Source organism: Equus przewalskii, chromosome 1, assembly GCF_037783145.1.
Source record: "Equus przewalskii isolate Varuska chromosome 1, EquPr2, whole genome shotgun sequence".
Lineage (NCBI taxonomy): Eukaryota > Metazoa > Chordata > Mammalia > Perissodactyla > Equidae > Equus > Equus przewalskii.
The window spans coordinates 58,703,993-58,719,657 of NC_091831.1; the positions used below are offsets into that span (position 1 = coordinate 58,703,993).

The 15,665-nt window shown below is 49.6% G+C and overlaps 1 protein-coding gene across 13 annotated transcripts in view; it reads left to right on the forward strand.

The window, feature by feature from the left end:
- Positions 1 to 15,665, forward strand: part of PALD1 (phosphatase domain containing paladin 1) — a 95,904-nt gene that overhangs the window by 23,697 nt on the left and 56,542 nt on the right. Inside the window, exon 1 of one of the 13 annotated variants that reach the window (XM_070612048.1) lies at positions 4,310 to 4,419. The exons of 9 other annotated variants lie outside the window; for them this stretch is intronic. The gene's annotated coding sequence lies outside the window, so the exon portion shown is untranslated. Of the gene's footprint in view, positions 1 to 4,309; positions 4,420 to 9,317; positions 9,428 to 15,665 lie in introns of those variants that run through there. 3 more of the 13 variants (XM_070612081.1, XM_070612071.1, XR_011537964.1) reach the window with 3 other exon arrangements.

A 15,665-nucleotide genomic window follows, 5' to 3' on the forward strand; every position in this document is an offset into this window, starting at 1 on the left:
CTGCAGGCTGTGTGGCCTTTGTCTGGGCCCTCCCCAGAGTGGAGCACAGGGACACTTGGGAGTTTTGAAGATTCTAGTTAGAAAGCACAGAGGGAACTTCTCCCCTTTTCTGTTCCTTTTCCTGGAACTGTAGACTCCATGAAGGAGTTAACCCCCCTCCTGCTGGGCACAAAGTGGCTGGTGGACAAGTCCTGTGTGACTGCTGCTCTGTGGTTACTGAGTCCTTCCTCCTGGGGTCCCTGAGGTCCTGGAGGGTCCCTGCTGACCCTCAACTCCCCAGAGTCAGCCTCCATCAGAGCCCAGGGTCCTGGCTGGCAGGGCCTGGAAAACCTCATCCAGCCTGGATCTGCATCCTTGCCCAGTGCTGCTCCAGCCTTCTTCGTTTGAGCACTGTCTTGATGGGTACTCATCCCCTGCCCCATGGCCGCCCCGCCTGGTGATGGCGCTCGCGGACTTTGGGAGTCTCGTGCAGGTGCCGCGTAGCCAGCTCACTCCAAGCCCTGCTGGGGAGCTCTGGTTTCCAAATGCCCCAGAGAGAAGGGCTGCCCTGGAGAGGGGGCCCCAGAGTTGCAGAGCCTTTGGGGGAGGTGCAGAGCAGGTCTCTCCTCTCCTGGGCTCTGGACCCCGCCCCAGGCAGAGGTGGATCAGCCCCAGACTAGCAGTTGACTGCTGCCTCTGAATCCAGTTTTCTCAGCTGCAAAATGGGCCTAATATATTTTTCCCCGTCTACCTTAAAAATTTTTTGGGGGGGGCTGGCCCTGTTGCCGAGTGGTTAAGTTTGCGCACTCCGCTGCGGCGGCCCAGGGTTTCGCCAGTTTGGATCCTGGGCGCGGACATGAGGTGGCATCCCACATGCCAAAACTAGAAGGACCTGCAGCTAAGATATACAACTATGTACCTGGGGGGATTTGGGGAGATAAAGCAGCAAAAAAAAAAAAAAAAAAAAAAGATTGGCAACAGTTGTTAGCTCAGGTGCCAATCTTTAGAAAAATTTTTTTTTACTGAGGTGAAATTCACTTAACATAACATTAACATTTTATTTTTTTGTTACTTATTTTTTATAAAATTAACCCATTTTAAAGCACACAATTCAGTGGCATTGAGTACATTGACCATGTTGTGCAACCATGGCCTCTGTCAAGTTCCCAAACATCTTTGTCACCCCAAGGGGAAACCGACATCCATTAACAGTTACTCCTCCTTCCCTCTTCTACCTTACTTTAAGAAAAAGTTTCAGAGGCTGACCTGGTGGCGTAATGGTTAGGTTCACATCCTCTGCTTGGTGGCTCGGGGTTCGTGGGTTTGGATCCCCAGCACGGACCTATCCACTGCTCATCAAGCCATGCTGTGGCGGCGTCCCCCACACAAAGTAGAGGAAGATGGGCACAGATGTTAGCTCAGTGACAATCTTCCTCACATGCACACACACATGAAAGTTTCATTGAGGTATACATACCCTAAAATTCACCCATCCTCAGGGTGCAGCTGGCGAGTGTTGGTAAATGTGCAGCTGCCGCCCCAGTCGGTCTGAGACACTTTCATCACCCAGGAGGTTCCTCGTGCTCCAGTGCTGTCTGTTGCCACTCCCACCCCGGTCCCAGGTGCACTTACCTCCTTTCTGTCACTGTGGATTGCTTCTTCCAGGATTTCACATAAATGGGCTCACATAGTAGGTCCTCTTCTGTGTCTGGCTTCTTGGCTCAACGTGGTGTTCTTGACACTCATCCACCTTGTGGCGTGTTTCAGGAGTGCATTCCTTTCCTACTGCCCAGTAGGATTCCAGTGTGGAGGGACCACAGCTTGCTGCTCGCATTTCCTGTTGATGTGCCTATCCAGCTTTTGAGAATGTTTTCAATTTAAAAAGTAATATAAAGCAAATTATCTTTGTGAAAGATTCAAGCACAGTCATGCGCCATATGCCGTTTCCGTCAATGACGGACCACATATGACGGTGGTCCCGTACGATTAGCGCCATATGGCCTGGGTGTGTAGAAGCCTATACTATCTGGGTTTGTGTAAGTGCACTCTGATGTTTACACAAGGAAGAAATCGTCTAATGACGCATTTCTCAGAACCTGTCCCTGTCATTAAGCGGCGCATGACTGTAGAAGCTTCAGAGAGAGCGAGTGAAGTGTGAAACTCCCCTTTCCCCTCCTCACTTCCTCTCGTCACCCGAGGGAACGCTGTCAGCGCTTTGCTGACTGTCCCTTGGTCTTTTTTCCTGTGCCTCTAGGCGAATTTGCGGCTTTCCATTTGGGGGTCTAGATGGGGTCACAGTGTCCGTGGCCCTGGGCCTTGCTGTTTCACTTAGCTGTCGGTCCCAGGGAGTGTCCCCAGCACCACCATCGGAGTTCCCTGCACATTCCCTGGGGGCTGTGTCCAGCTGAGGGCTCAGAGGTGGGGCCTGGGCTGTGGGCACAGCTGTCCGTCTCTCCTGCCCTGGGGCTCAGCGAGGCTTTGGGGACAGGGAAGGAAGGCCTCCTGGAGGTGGTCAGTTTAGAGCAGGTTTCGGGAGGAGGGAGGCAGTGGAACCAAAGGGAGCTGCTGTCCTGGGGGTAGGCGAGCTGGTGGCCGGCATCTGGGTGGATGTGCACCCCCTGGGTGCTTCACCACCACCTCGCAGCCGCTGGCAGGCAACAGGGGCTTCCTCCTCCTGCCTCTGTAAAGTTTCGCCGAAAGTAATAGGCCCAGAGAGAGGCAGACTCATTGAGTTGGCACAAGGTGGACCTGAGGACGCCCTTCTTGTTGCAGCAGAGTTGCTCCTGGCTGAGGCCCACTCTTCTAGGCAGTGTGCTTTGGGTCTCCCGAATGAAAGCCTGTCCTGCACGGTGGGCTTTGTGTGGGTGGAGGGTGGGGCTGTCTGTGGCCTCTGAGAAGGGGGCTGCTGTGCTCAGGTCTGCGTGCTCCTGGCTCTGCCCTGACCCGGCCAGTGGCTTACTGGGGCTCTGAGTCTGTGTTGTCATCCTTCTTGCCTTGACGTATGAATGATGCCATCGATGTATAAATGAACCACATCTCCCGTGTTTTAAAGTTTTTCCTAATTTAATAATTCAAAGTAGTGCCTTAATCCTCTTGTATGAAGCGGGTTCCAGGGGATAGGAATCCTGTGTTGTAGTGTTACAGGGCAGCCAACTGTGCACTGGGGGGTTGGGGGGGGGGGCGCTGTCTTGTGACTTAGGGTTTCATCATAGACTAGGGTTTCATACTGAGCCCTTGGGGACAGTGTGGGGGAGGGCAGGAGAGGGAGCCTGGGAGGGACGCTATGAGGAGGTGGGTTTGTTGATTTCTCCAGCTTAGTGCTGCTCAAACCTGGATAATATATTGACTTAGCCTTTTAATAATAGCTTTATCGAGATAGAATTCACATGCCGTACAATTGACCCATTTAAAGTGTACAACTTAGTAGCTTTTAGTATATTCAGAGTTGGACATCTGTCACTGCAGTCTAATTTTACATTTTCATCAACCCCAGAAGATACCCTGTACCCATTGCTCATTACCTTCCACCCCAGCCCACTAATCCACTTTCTGTCTCCATGGATTTGCTTGTTCTGAACATTTCGTATAAATGGAATCACACAGTGTGTGGCTTTTTTGTGGACTCCCTTTTGAAGCCAAAAAAAAAAAGCTTCACTTATTGATTTAAATTTCCTTATTAGAATATAACTTATATGTGTACAAATATAAAACTAGATGTAAGTGCCTAGTTATAGGCTTACATAGTTTTGATATGACTATAAACAAACATGAAATAAAACCAGAAAAAAACTAACAGCACCAGAAAGCCAACCCATTTCAAGTGAACGATGTTAGTTTGGAGGGGAGGATGTCGCCTGTGCTGATGGCGGAGAGCTGGGCGTCCTCTCTTTCCCCTGGCTCTGTTGCTGGAGCCTGCTCTGCAGAGAGGCATTAATAACGCTGGGCTAGCTGGATGGTTTGGGGTAATTCTGATTACTCACATTTGAGCCCAAACTACCAGTGAATAATCCCCAAATCTCTGTTTTAATGGAGCATTGCTTGAGGCCTGGAAAGCAGGCTCGTTTGATTGGAGATAAGGGCGGAACAGTGGCGTTATTGAAATCTGCATATTGTGGCTCTTAAACCCGCTTCTGTGGGAATCAGGAATTTGGCACAAAGAGATGAGCTTGGCTCAGTTCACGCAGATGCTCTCAACCTGGACGTGGTCCCGACTGCTAAGAGGCCAGGCCTTTGAATGGGGCACATCCAGGCTGCCATGGGCTGTGGGATCGCTCAGTCCCCACCCCACCCCCTCTTCTCCTCTTTGAACCACCTTTGTTTGTGCTGTGTGCGGTGAGGTCACTTGGCCGTGGAGGAGGAACCAGATTGTAAACATGGGAGCCAACTTGAGCCCCAAGCTGCACGGCCGTGCCGGCTCATGAAGGTCGTTCAGGTGAACAGGTATATGCTCATTATTCCTTTTTTTAATTGAGGTGAAATTAATATGATGTAAATTTAACTGTTTTAAAGTGTGCAATTCAGTGGTATTTAGTACATTTACAAGGTTGTGTAACCATCGCCTCTATCTAATTCCAAACATTAAAAAATTTTATTTTATTGCGGTAAGAACACGTAACGTGAGATCTGCCCTCTTAACACGTGTTTAAGTGTACATCATTGCTGTTGACTGGAGGGACAGTGTTGCACAGCAGCTCTTAGAGCTTATTCATTGTGCTTAACTGAAACTTTGTGCCTTTGATTAGTAACTGCCCGTCTTCTGCTCCCCCAGCCCTGACAGCCACCATTCCACTCTCAGTCTATGGATTCCCCATGTAAGTGGAATCATGCAGTATTTGTCCTCCTGTCACTGACTTATTTCACTCAGTGGACAACTGTAATGTCCTCAAGGTTCATCCATGTTGTAGCATATTATAGAATATCTTTTTTTAAGGCTGAATAATATTCCATTGTATGTGTATATCGCATTTTCTTTGTACAACCATCAGTGGACATTTGGGTTACTTCCACCTCTTGGCTCTTGTGAACAGTGCTGCGGTGAACATGGAAGTGCTAATATCTCGTTGAGATCCTGATTTCCATTCTTTTGGATAAATACCCAGAAGTGGGCTTGCTGGATCAGATGGTAGTTCTATTTTAAATTTTTTGAGGAACCCCCATACTGTTTTCCGTAACAGCTGCGCTGAGTTGCATTCCCACCGACAGTGTGCAAGGGTTCCAATTTCTTCACATCCTTGCCAGCACTTGTCTTTTGTTTTTTTGATAATAGCCATCCTGACAGGCATGAGGTGATATCTCACTGTGATTTTGATTTGCATTTCCTTGATGATTAGTGATGTCGAGCTTCTAAAACCTTTTCATCTCCCCAAAGGGAAACTCCGTATCTGTTAAGCAGTCGCTCCTGATGCCCACCCCCACCCAGCCCCTGGTAACCACTAATCTGCATTCTGTCTCTGCGGATTTGTCTGTTCTGGATATTTCACATAAATGGAATCATACAGCTTGTGACTTGTCGTTCTGGCTTCTTTCACTTGGCGTAATGTTTTCAAGGTCCATCCATGGTGTAGCATGCTTCATTCCTTTTTATAGCTGAATGATAATATATTGTATAGAGATACCACATATTGTTTATCCGTTTATCAGTTGATGGATGTGGATTGTTTCCACTTTATGGCTGTTGTGAATAATGCTGCTATGGACATTTGTGTACCAGTTTTTGTTTGGAACCCTGTTTTCAGTTCCCTTGGGTATATACCCAGGAATGTAATTGCTGGGTCATATGGTAATTCTGTGTTTAACTTTTTGGGTTTAATATTCTGGAATTAGATAGTGGTGATGATTGCACAACATTGTGAACGTACTAAATGCCACTGAATTACATATTTTAAAAGGATGAATTTTATGGTATGTGAATTAAATCCCAATTAAAAAAAAAAAAAGGAGCTCACAGATCCTGAAGTAACCGTCTGTGGAGTCTGGCTTGAGTCCCATTCTCGGCTCTGGAGAGCCCAGAGTCCTGCATGGCCTCGTGGAAGCCTACCGGCTTCTGGGGGGGTGGCACACTGGGCCTCAGCGTCATCCTGGTTTGGGGTGGCAGGTGGGTGCTGCCTGCCCCCTGCTTTCGCTCATTCCAGCCCTTTCTGGCTTCTAGACAAGAGGTGCTCACTGTGGAACTTGGTACCCTGGTTTTCCCTCCCGTGAAGCGGGCCTGTGGGCAGCCAGCCGGTGCTGACCTGTGCACCGGACCTGCCTCCCCACGGGAGCCCTCCCCCATCCTACCTGGCGCCCTGGGCGCCACAGGGCTCAGCACCGTGTTCTCTGTCCTCGCAGGGCTGCAGGGCCTGCTGCTTCTGAGGTGGCTCGGGACCGAGCCCGGCTAATCTGTCTGCCTGTTCTCCGCGCCGCACACCCGCTTCCCCTCGGTCTGTGTGTCTCTGTCAGTGCCGATCGCATCCCTCTATCGTTCAGGCCCAGCACCTAAGGCGTCCAGGGGCCTCCGTTTCCCTCACGTTTCAGAAGCGACATGTCAGGTGGTCCTGTTGGCTCCACTTTCAGAGTGGGTCCAGGGTGAGCCCTTTTCCTCGCCTCCCCCCAGTGCTGGCCCCAGCCTCCCGTGTCACTTGCGCTGCCGCAGTGACTCCTGACGGGTCTGCTGGCTTCTGCCCTGTCCCTCGACAGATTCTTCTCACACAGCAGCCAGGGTGACCTTGTAAGAACATAAATGTCAGGTCAGGGCACTTCTCTGCCCAAGCCCCCAGTGGCTCCCCATTTACTCACAGTGAAAGCCAGAGTCCTTACAGTGGCCTCAGGACACCCCCATCCAATACTTACCCCCTCACTCACCTTGCTGCACCCAAAATGCCTGCCTCATGGCTCCTTCCACACACTGGGAACACCCCACCTCAGGGCCTTTGCACGGCTTTCCTCTCAACCTGGGATGCCTTTCCTCCACAGAACCACATAGCTTGCCATGTCGCTTCCTTCAGCTCTTTCCTCAAATGTGAAGCCTCCCTGGATACCCTGTCTAAAATGTCATGCCTCATCTCCATAGCCCTTTTCTTCCTTATCACCTCCTGCTATGCCATATATTTTACTAATTTGTATAGGTTATTTCTGTGTCTCCAGCTGCTGTGTACAAGGCAGGAATTTTTGTTCTGTGCTGTCAGTGCCTAGAACAGTGCCTCACACATAGCAGGTGAAATTTTGTGGAATAGCTGCATGAAGAGGGAATGATTCAGTCCATTTTATAGATGAGGAAACTGAGTCTCAGAAAGGCTGACTATGGGGGCCTGCCCAGAGGCGCAGCGGTTAAGTGCACACGTTCCGCTTCGGTGGCCCGGGGTTCACGGGTTCAGATCCCAGGTGCAGACATGGCACCGCTTGCCAAAAGCCATGCTGTGTTAGGCATCCCACATGTAAAGTAGAGGAAGATGGGCACGGATGTTGGCTCAGGGCCAGTCTTCCTCAGCAAAAGGAGGAGGATTGGCGGCAGTTAGCTCAGGGCTAATCTTCCTCAAAAAAAGAAAAAGGAAAAAAAAAGAAAGGCCGACTATGAACCTGGTCTCGTGACTCCCAGGCCCAGTGCTGTTTGCTGAGCCATAGTTTCTACCTTCTTTTCCCTAATCCCTGTTTCCAGGGACAGCCATTCTAAACCTCGTGGGCTGGAGCATTCAGATTTCCCCTTAGGAAGTTCTCCTTGTTAGCTCGAGAGCTGTGGAATTGGCGGTTACCTCCTGGCATTTGTGTGGAAATGATGGTAAGAGCCTGCCCTCATTTGTTGAGCTCTCCTTCTGGTTTCTGTGCATAATGCTACAACCTTTGGAAAAGTAATCTACTGTAGTTTTAAAATGCGTTTGCCTTTTTATGTAAGCAGTCTGAATTTTGGTAGCCTGTCCTAAAGAAGTGCAACTACAGGATGTAAGGCTTTGTGCGCAAAGATTTTGTGGCAGAGACCACACTGTCTCCTTTCAGTTCCTTGTTCTTCCCCTCCTCAGGGCATTTTCACGTCCTGTCCCCTCTGCTTGCCATGCTTTTTCACATGGCTGAAACCTTCCTGTTTTTCAGATATATGGCATAGGCCTTCTGTGACTGTCTTATCTAAAATATGTCCTTTTCCTACCTTCCTCATTTTCTATCTCAGCATCTCAGCCCCTTGCAACCCACATCACAATGTATACAGTGTGTCATTATTGTATTTCTTTGTGGACTCCCTCCGTCCCTCCCTCTCCTTTTCTCTCTTTTGTTAGAATGTCTGCTCCACAGGCCCAGGACCTGCCAATCTGGTTGACATGGTTGATACTTAGTAGCTATGTGTTGAGCAAATAGTGATACAATGGAATGGCCACTATTGAACAGACAGGGGTGGAGTTATATGGAATTAACTGGGAGGGGTGTTTGTGGTGTTCTGTTAAGGGAAAAAAGCTTATTGTAGAAGGAAGCTTAGGGATAGGCTTGGAGGGGGATTGGAAGGGCATAAATATTTTCTTTATATGTCATTGTTTGACTTGTGACAGTAAGTACACCTTTTGTTATAAAATATGTGGTCAACCAAAAAGTCAAAAAAACAAAAAATCATATCCAGTGAGAGGGAGCATCAGGATTTGAACCTGGTCCTTCTGACTCCCAGCCCATGTTCTTACCCAACACCCAACACTTCCCATGGCCTTTCCATGTCCAGCTTCACTCTCACCTCATTGTAGTCATCGGAGGAAGGCAAAGGATGGGTTATTAGCTATTTGTATTTGTTTTGTAAATTGAGATATAATTTGCAGACAGTAAATCAGGGCATGGTTTGATGAATTGTTGCGGATCTATCACCTGTGTAACCCATACCCAGATCAAGATACAGAGCATTTCCAGGGCCTGGAAGGGTCCCTGGGGCCCCTTCCTGACCCTCCCACACTCTCAAGTGGCCACGCCTCTGAGTGCCTTCCCAAGGATCAGTCTTGCTTGTTGTTGAACTTTATGTAAGTGGAATGATACAATATGAGCTGTTTTTATATGGCTTCTTTCTCTCAGTGTAAACCCTGTAGGATTCACTCATGATGCACGGGTCTCAGCAGTTTGTTCTTTTTTATTGCTCAGTAGTGTTCCGTTGTGTGGTCGTACCACAATGTGGTCCTTTTTTTCCTGTAGATGGACTTTTGCCTTGTTTCCAGTTGTTAGAGATTATGAAACAAGCTGCCCAACACTCCCCTGTCTTTTTTTTAATTGTAAAATATAGCTACCATAAAGTCTACCTTTTCAGTGATTTCAAATTGTACAGTTCAGTGGCTTTAAGTCCATTCACACTGTTGTACAACCGTCACCACCGTCCACCTCCAGAACTTTTTCATCTTCCCAAACGGAAGCTCTGCCCAGTGACCAGTAGCTGCCTGCTTCCCCTCCCCGGCCCTGGCAACCACCGTTCTACTTTCTGTCTCTGTGAATTGGACTGCTCTGGGTGCCTGCTGTAAGTGGAACCATACAATATTTGCCCTTTTGTATCTGGCTTGTTTAAACACTTAGCATAATGGCTTCAAGGTTCATCTATATTGTAGCATGTATCAGAATTTCATTCCTTTTTAAGACTATAATTGTTCTTTTGATCACATTTTAAAGGCACCTCAGAATTTTGGGAGTGAGTGAGTGGGTCAGCTTGATGGTGGTAGTGGAATAAGTAATATTTATTCACATTTGCTGGGTGCCAGCCCTTCCCCTGTGTTGTCTCATGTAATCCTTACCACATCCCTATGAAGCAGGTTCCAGTATTGTCCTCATTTTACAGATGAGTGAACTAGGTTCAGGGAAGTTCAGTAACTTGGCCAGGGTCATGCAGCGAGTCATTGGTCACCCCAGGTGGGGTGCCCACTCACCTGACCGCACCGCCGGTGCTCCGTGGTCCCGGCCCTGCGCAGTGCCCAGGCTGGGTGCCGGCTTTTCTTCCCTCAGCACCGGACTTAGAGCCGATTCCTCGAATCCTCCTCGTCACCTCTTGGCGGCTGATCGGAGCTGAGAGTGGAGCTGATCAGTGCCAGCTGGCCCTGGGGAGGCCGTGCAGGGGCCCTCCTCCCTGGTCCGGGTCCGCTCTGGGTCCTGGTTTCTGTTGAAAGCCCCTTTATGGTGCAGCTTCCCTAGCTGGGCAGGGGTGGGCCTGTGGGGACATGGGCCTCCGGGTCCCGCACAAGGCTGGCAGGGGCCGCCTGGTGCAAGGCTGCCAGGGCCGGATGTCGCTGTTGGCAGGACTTTCCCTGAACAAACGACTACCAGGAGCTTTGGGATCAAAAGGATAGATAAACAGGAAGAGGGAGAAACTTGAAAATATTTTCCTTCCCCTCCTGCGCCCCGGCGCTTTCTCCTGCTCTTCCCTCGGCCGCTGAAGGGTGGAGGTGGCACAGCCCTCCCCCTTCCAGAAGCCGCCCGGAGCCCTACGGAGCCACGGCTGTGGGCCTTCGGTTCTAGGGCTCAGGGTTTGCTTTGCCTGGTGGGTTGGGCTGAGCCTGGCGTTCAGGGCCCGAGTGTGAATCTTGGCTCCGCTGTTTCTGTGCCGTGTGGTCCAAGCTGATTCGCTCAGCCTGTCACCGGGTCAGAATGGCCGTGGTCCACAGCTGTAGGAGTGTTGGGGATAACACGGTGTGTGTTCGTTCGCTGCATACTGGCTGTGGGTGCTCAAGAGGCGTGTACAGGGTTGTCTCAGTTGAGCCTTGCAGCCCTTCGGAGTGGGCATGTTACTGTCTCCATTTGACAGACGGGCAGCGCAGAGACGTTAAGTGTTTCTGTCAAGGTTACACGCTAGTGGTGATAGAGCTGAGGCTCACACGCAGGTGGGGTGTACCCAGCGCCCTGCCAGTTCATCGTCTGGCGCTGGTACCCACCTCGGCATGTGGTACTGTTGGTACTGTGAATTCCTTTCCCTTCTCTTGTACAGAGAAACTAAGTTGGTTGGGGTGATGGGGCAGTAGGGCGAGGCCTGCAGAGCCTTGGGCCTTAGTGGTCCCAGAGCAATATCTAGCCCTTGCTGAGGTGCTCCCCGCATGATACCTCCTCCGTGCAGCCTTCTTAGGGTGACTCATGGCATCGTCCTGCCTCTCTCCTACTGCCCCAGCCTGGGCAGCACATCTCACCCTGCAGAGCAACATCCTAACTCTCTGGCAGGGCCCCAAGACACTCGGGGTTCAGGCCAACCTCACCCCGTCCTCTGTTCTGGCCTCACAGTAGCTTAATACTTCCTAAGAGCTCTGAACAGTGGCAAGCATTTCTCTCTCCATGCTGTTCCCTCTGCAGAATGCTTTTCTTGTCTGTCAAATGATGATCACCCTTCAGGGACCACCTCAGTAGCCTCCTCTTCCAGGAAGCCTTCCCTGACTTCCTGACCCTGAGTTAACATCTCTCTCCTTTGTGCAGCTCGGTGTAGCAGCAAAGTTCCTGCAGTTCCTGCCCTGTTGTCAGCCTCTCTGAGTCTCACTTTCCTCATCTGTGGATGGGGGATGATGGGAGTCAGGGAGAGGAGAAGGCCTGGATTCTCCTCCTCTGGCCTGTGTGGAGTTGGCCAGGGCCTGGTGAAGCATGGCCCTCTCAGGGTTAACTCCCTGCCTTGCCAGGGGCGGAAGTGAGGAGGACAGAGTGTGAAATGAAGTCACTTCCCCGCCTGGGGGTCTGCCGTGTGCCTGGCCTTCCGCAGTAAATCCTGTTTCCTCCTTGGCCTCTGCGTGCCCACCCACTTCTGGCTCCCATGACCCTGAAGGTCCCAGCAGGTGGGGCTCCCGATGGAATGTTGGCCTGTCACTCATCCGGCGAGGTCACTTCCTGTCTGGGTCAGCTGTCCTCCTTTCCTGCCACAGCCTTCCTCTCGGGGGTTTCATGGGAATGATGGGTGCGGGGTTCGAGGGAGGCTGCCCGAGCTCAAGCCCAGTGCCAGTGCCCAGCCTGCACTTCACTCTGGGGGCACTGAGGCCCAGGGAGGGCGGGCACTTCCCTCCAGGCCACGCTCCAGGTGTGGGGACTCTGGCTGTCCCCTGGGGTCGCAGCTCTGAAGTATGAGGTGCGGACGTCGCTCAGCCTTTCTGGGCCTCCATTTCTTCTTCTCTGGAACCTGGGGGAGCCTGTGTGTCACATGTGCCCCAAGCACTGACCCGCTCAGGGCGGGACATCCATGACCTTGTTTAGCCCTCATTCCACTGCAGGGAAACTGAGCCTCAGGAAGGGGCCCCGGCCTCGGGTGGGGACAGCGCCGGGAGTCTATCCAGGTCTTTCTGACTCCGATATCCTAGTTTTTCCACAGGAAGCTGTTTAGCTTTCCATCAGCGACAACTCAGGAATGGCATTGCTCCCCTGTCCTTTCCTGTGGGTCAGGGTCTCCTTGGGCTGTCAGTTTGGTATGGAACCATGGGTACTGGCATCAGAGGCTGTCCTGTGTAGGTCTTTTTCTCCTCCTCGTTTTTCTATCAATAGTATATGTTCATTCTGGGAAAATCAGAGAAATTGCAGGTATGCAGGAAGATTAGAAACATCAGCTGTGATCCCCCTTCGCAGCAATAGCCACAGTTCACCATTAATGTTTGGAGATTTGTCCTCCCAGACATTTTTCACGTGTGGATGTGTGTGTGTGTCTGTGCTTGTATACAAGAGCCCGCCCTCCTATTTATGGAGACCAAACTCTAAAATACTATTTGGTGTCTTTTTTTTTTTTGATTAAACATACAGTAGGTATTTTCCTATGTCAGTCAAGAAACTGCCCCTTCTTTCTTGTGAAACTTTTAAGTTGACATTTAACGTTCACAGAAAAGTACACCCATCACAAGTGTACAACTTGATGACTGGCCCAGGGGAGCACAGCCTTTGGAGCCTCGCCCAGCTCAAGGAACAGACTCTTTCCAGCACCCGGGGCCCCTGGGCCCCATCACCAGCCCCATTCCTCCTCCAGAGTTGACTTCTTCCTGGACTCCCAGCGCCGTGGACCAGCTTGGCCTGTTTTTGAGTTTTAGATAAATACAGTCACACAGTATTCGCTTATGTTGGCCTCTTTCACTCCACATTCTGTTGGTGACATTCATCGGACCGTCCGTCCGTTTTAATGACTACAGGATGACGTCCATGGTACATTCGACTCTGACTACCGTTGATGTGAAAGATGTTTCCAGTCTTTGACTAATGTAAACAAAGCTGCAGCGACCACCTTTGTCGCCATATCTTTGATTATTTCCTTTGACTCAATTGATGAAAGAATTGCTGGGTCAAAGGGTTGCACATTTTTAAGGTATTTTAGAATTATTGCCAGATTGGCCTCCAGAGAGCCGTGCCAGCTGACATCCTGCCAGGTGCGTAGGAGGGCGCGGATGCCCCACCCGCCCTGACTCCGGGTGTTTCATCCTGCAGTACCTGTGATCTGATGATAGACAACACGTGGCGTCTCATTGTTTCCAGTTGTTAAATTACAAGTTAGAGTGAACATTTTTTCTTGGCCATTTGTATTTCTTGTCTCTTGGTTATTTTTTTGTTTGTTTTTGATCTGTTTTAGTCTCAAGATGTACTTGTTTTCTCATTTGTTTGAAAAAAACACTCTACATTGAATATGATAAATAATAAACCTATGTTGAGAATATTTTTATCCAGTTTGCCATTTGCCTCGTAACTGTGGTTTTGCTGTGTTGGTTAGAAGCTGACCATGTTTTTGTAGTGTCATCTACTGAGATTTAACTGCATGTCTTCTCAGGCATTTTGTGTAGAAATGTCCGCCCTGAGGTTATACAAATGTTTGCTTGTCTTCTCCTCCTTCACTTCTGTGGTTCCCTTTGTGGCACGCCATCGTTCCTCCTTCTGCGCTTCCCTGGGAGTGTGATGTCAGGTGAGGGACCGCTGGAGCTTAAGAGCGTGCGCTCGGAAGCTTTCGCCACCTGTGTACCCTTGGGCAAGTTGCCGGACTGTGTGCCTCAGTGTCTGTACCTGCAAAATGGGAACCATGCTAGTAAACACTAACCGCAGTGTTACTGCGAGGGTTAAATCATAGCTATTTGCAAACTTTTTAGTCTCTGGACTCTTCCCTTTACATTCTTAAAAATTGAAGACCCCGAAGAGCTTTTGTTTATGTGGGTTAGATATATAAATCAATATTTACCATATTAGAAATTAAAACAGTATATTTAAAAACACATTTATAAATTCATTTAAGAAATGCCAATAGTAAACCCATTATATGTTAACGAGAATAAAATATTTTTCTGAAAAATAACTGTTTTCCAAAACAAAAGCTAGAGTGAGAGGAGTGGTGTGGTTCTGCAGTCTCTGGAACGTCTGGCTCAATAGGAGACAGCTGCATCTCCCGTCTGCGCCTGCGGCCGTCTGCTGGGATGGGTTGTTTCCCTCGGAGTGTGTGAAGACAGTCCAGCCTCACACAGAGGTGGTTGGAGAAGGGAGGAGAGTTTTACTGGCCTGTGGATATTTTCCTTTGATACTACATAGAAATTCGACAAGTGATAGTTTCTTAAGGGTTAGTTGAGGGGCCGGCCCAGTGGCGCAGCGGTTAGGTGCGCACGTTCCGCTTTGGTGGCCTGGGGTTCACCGTTTCGGATCCTGGGTGTGGACATAGCGCCGCTTGGCACGCCATGCTGTGGCAGGCATCCAACATATAAAGTAGAGGAAGATGGGCACGATGTTAGCTCAGGGCCAGTCTTCCTCAGCAAAAAAGAGGAGGATTGGCGGCAGATGTTAGCTCAGGGCTAATCTTCCTCAAAAAAAAAAGAAAACTTAGTTGAAATGTAGAATCCGAAAGCATATCAATGAACTTTTCGTCTTTCGTAATGAAACTTTCATATTTCATATTGGACTATGTTGTGATATGAATGGATCTTTGATCCAGATGTGGTTTTGTGACATCACACATCAGTCCTTGGGAAAATACTGGCTCACTGAGCTGTACAGATCTTCCAAATGTGGACACATTTCATTTCCTCACACCCCAAAGTTACGTATGTTAACGTATCACCATATCACTGCCAAGTCTTTATGTTTTGAGAAGCGGTCAGACTCACAGTGGCTGATGTAAGTTTTCCAAAATTCTATTTTTTCCCTTGAAAGCTCAAACTTTATCATTGGCAACAAATGCTGCCCGTTGTTTTCTTGAAGAGACAGGCTCACTTTATTAATTTTTGAGAAAATTTCTGCCAGATATCCAGCTCTGAAAAACCATCATTTGTCCGTTGGCTGTTCTTTCAAGTAACAGTGGTGTCCCCTGGACAGAGTGGCTGGTTCAGCCCACAGCTCGGGAGGGCGTTTCCTCCAGACCCCTGTCGTATCCAGGAACCAGCCAAGGGCACGTCCCATGTCATCACACAGAATATTAAAAAGACGTGTGCTCAGGGGCTGAGATTCGGTGAAATTAATCAGTTTTACTGCTTAATCAAGGACATTGTTAAATGACACTGCCCTATTTTGTCACTGTGAGTGACGACCAGTCCATTTGGGGCCAATGCTGTGTCTCTGCTGAGCTCCCAGCAGTTTCCCCTGCTGCGGCTTTTGTTCCATCAGATGTCCTCACAGTGAGAAAAGCAATGATGTCTTAGTAAGTGCTGAGAATGGTTTGGACCTTGGGGACCCCTGGAAGGTGTTGGGGACCCTGGGGCTCTGCGGAGCATGCTGTCAGCACTGTGGATTAGATGATAGGCGAACGGCCTTAGCACGATGTCTGGCATCTCTTGGAGTCTGGGATGTTTCAC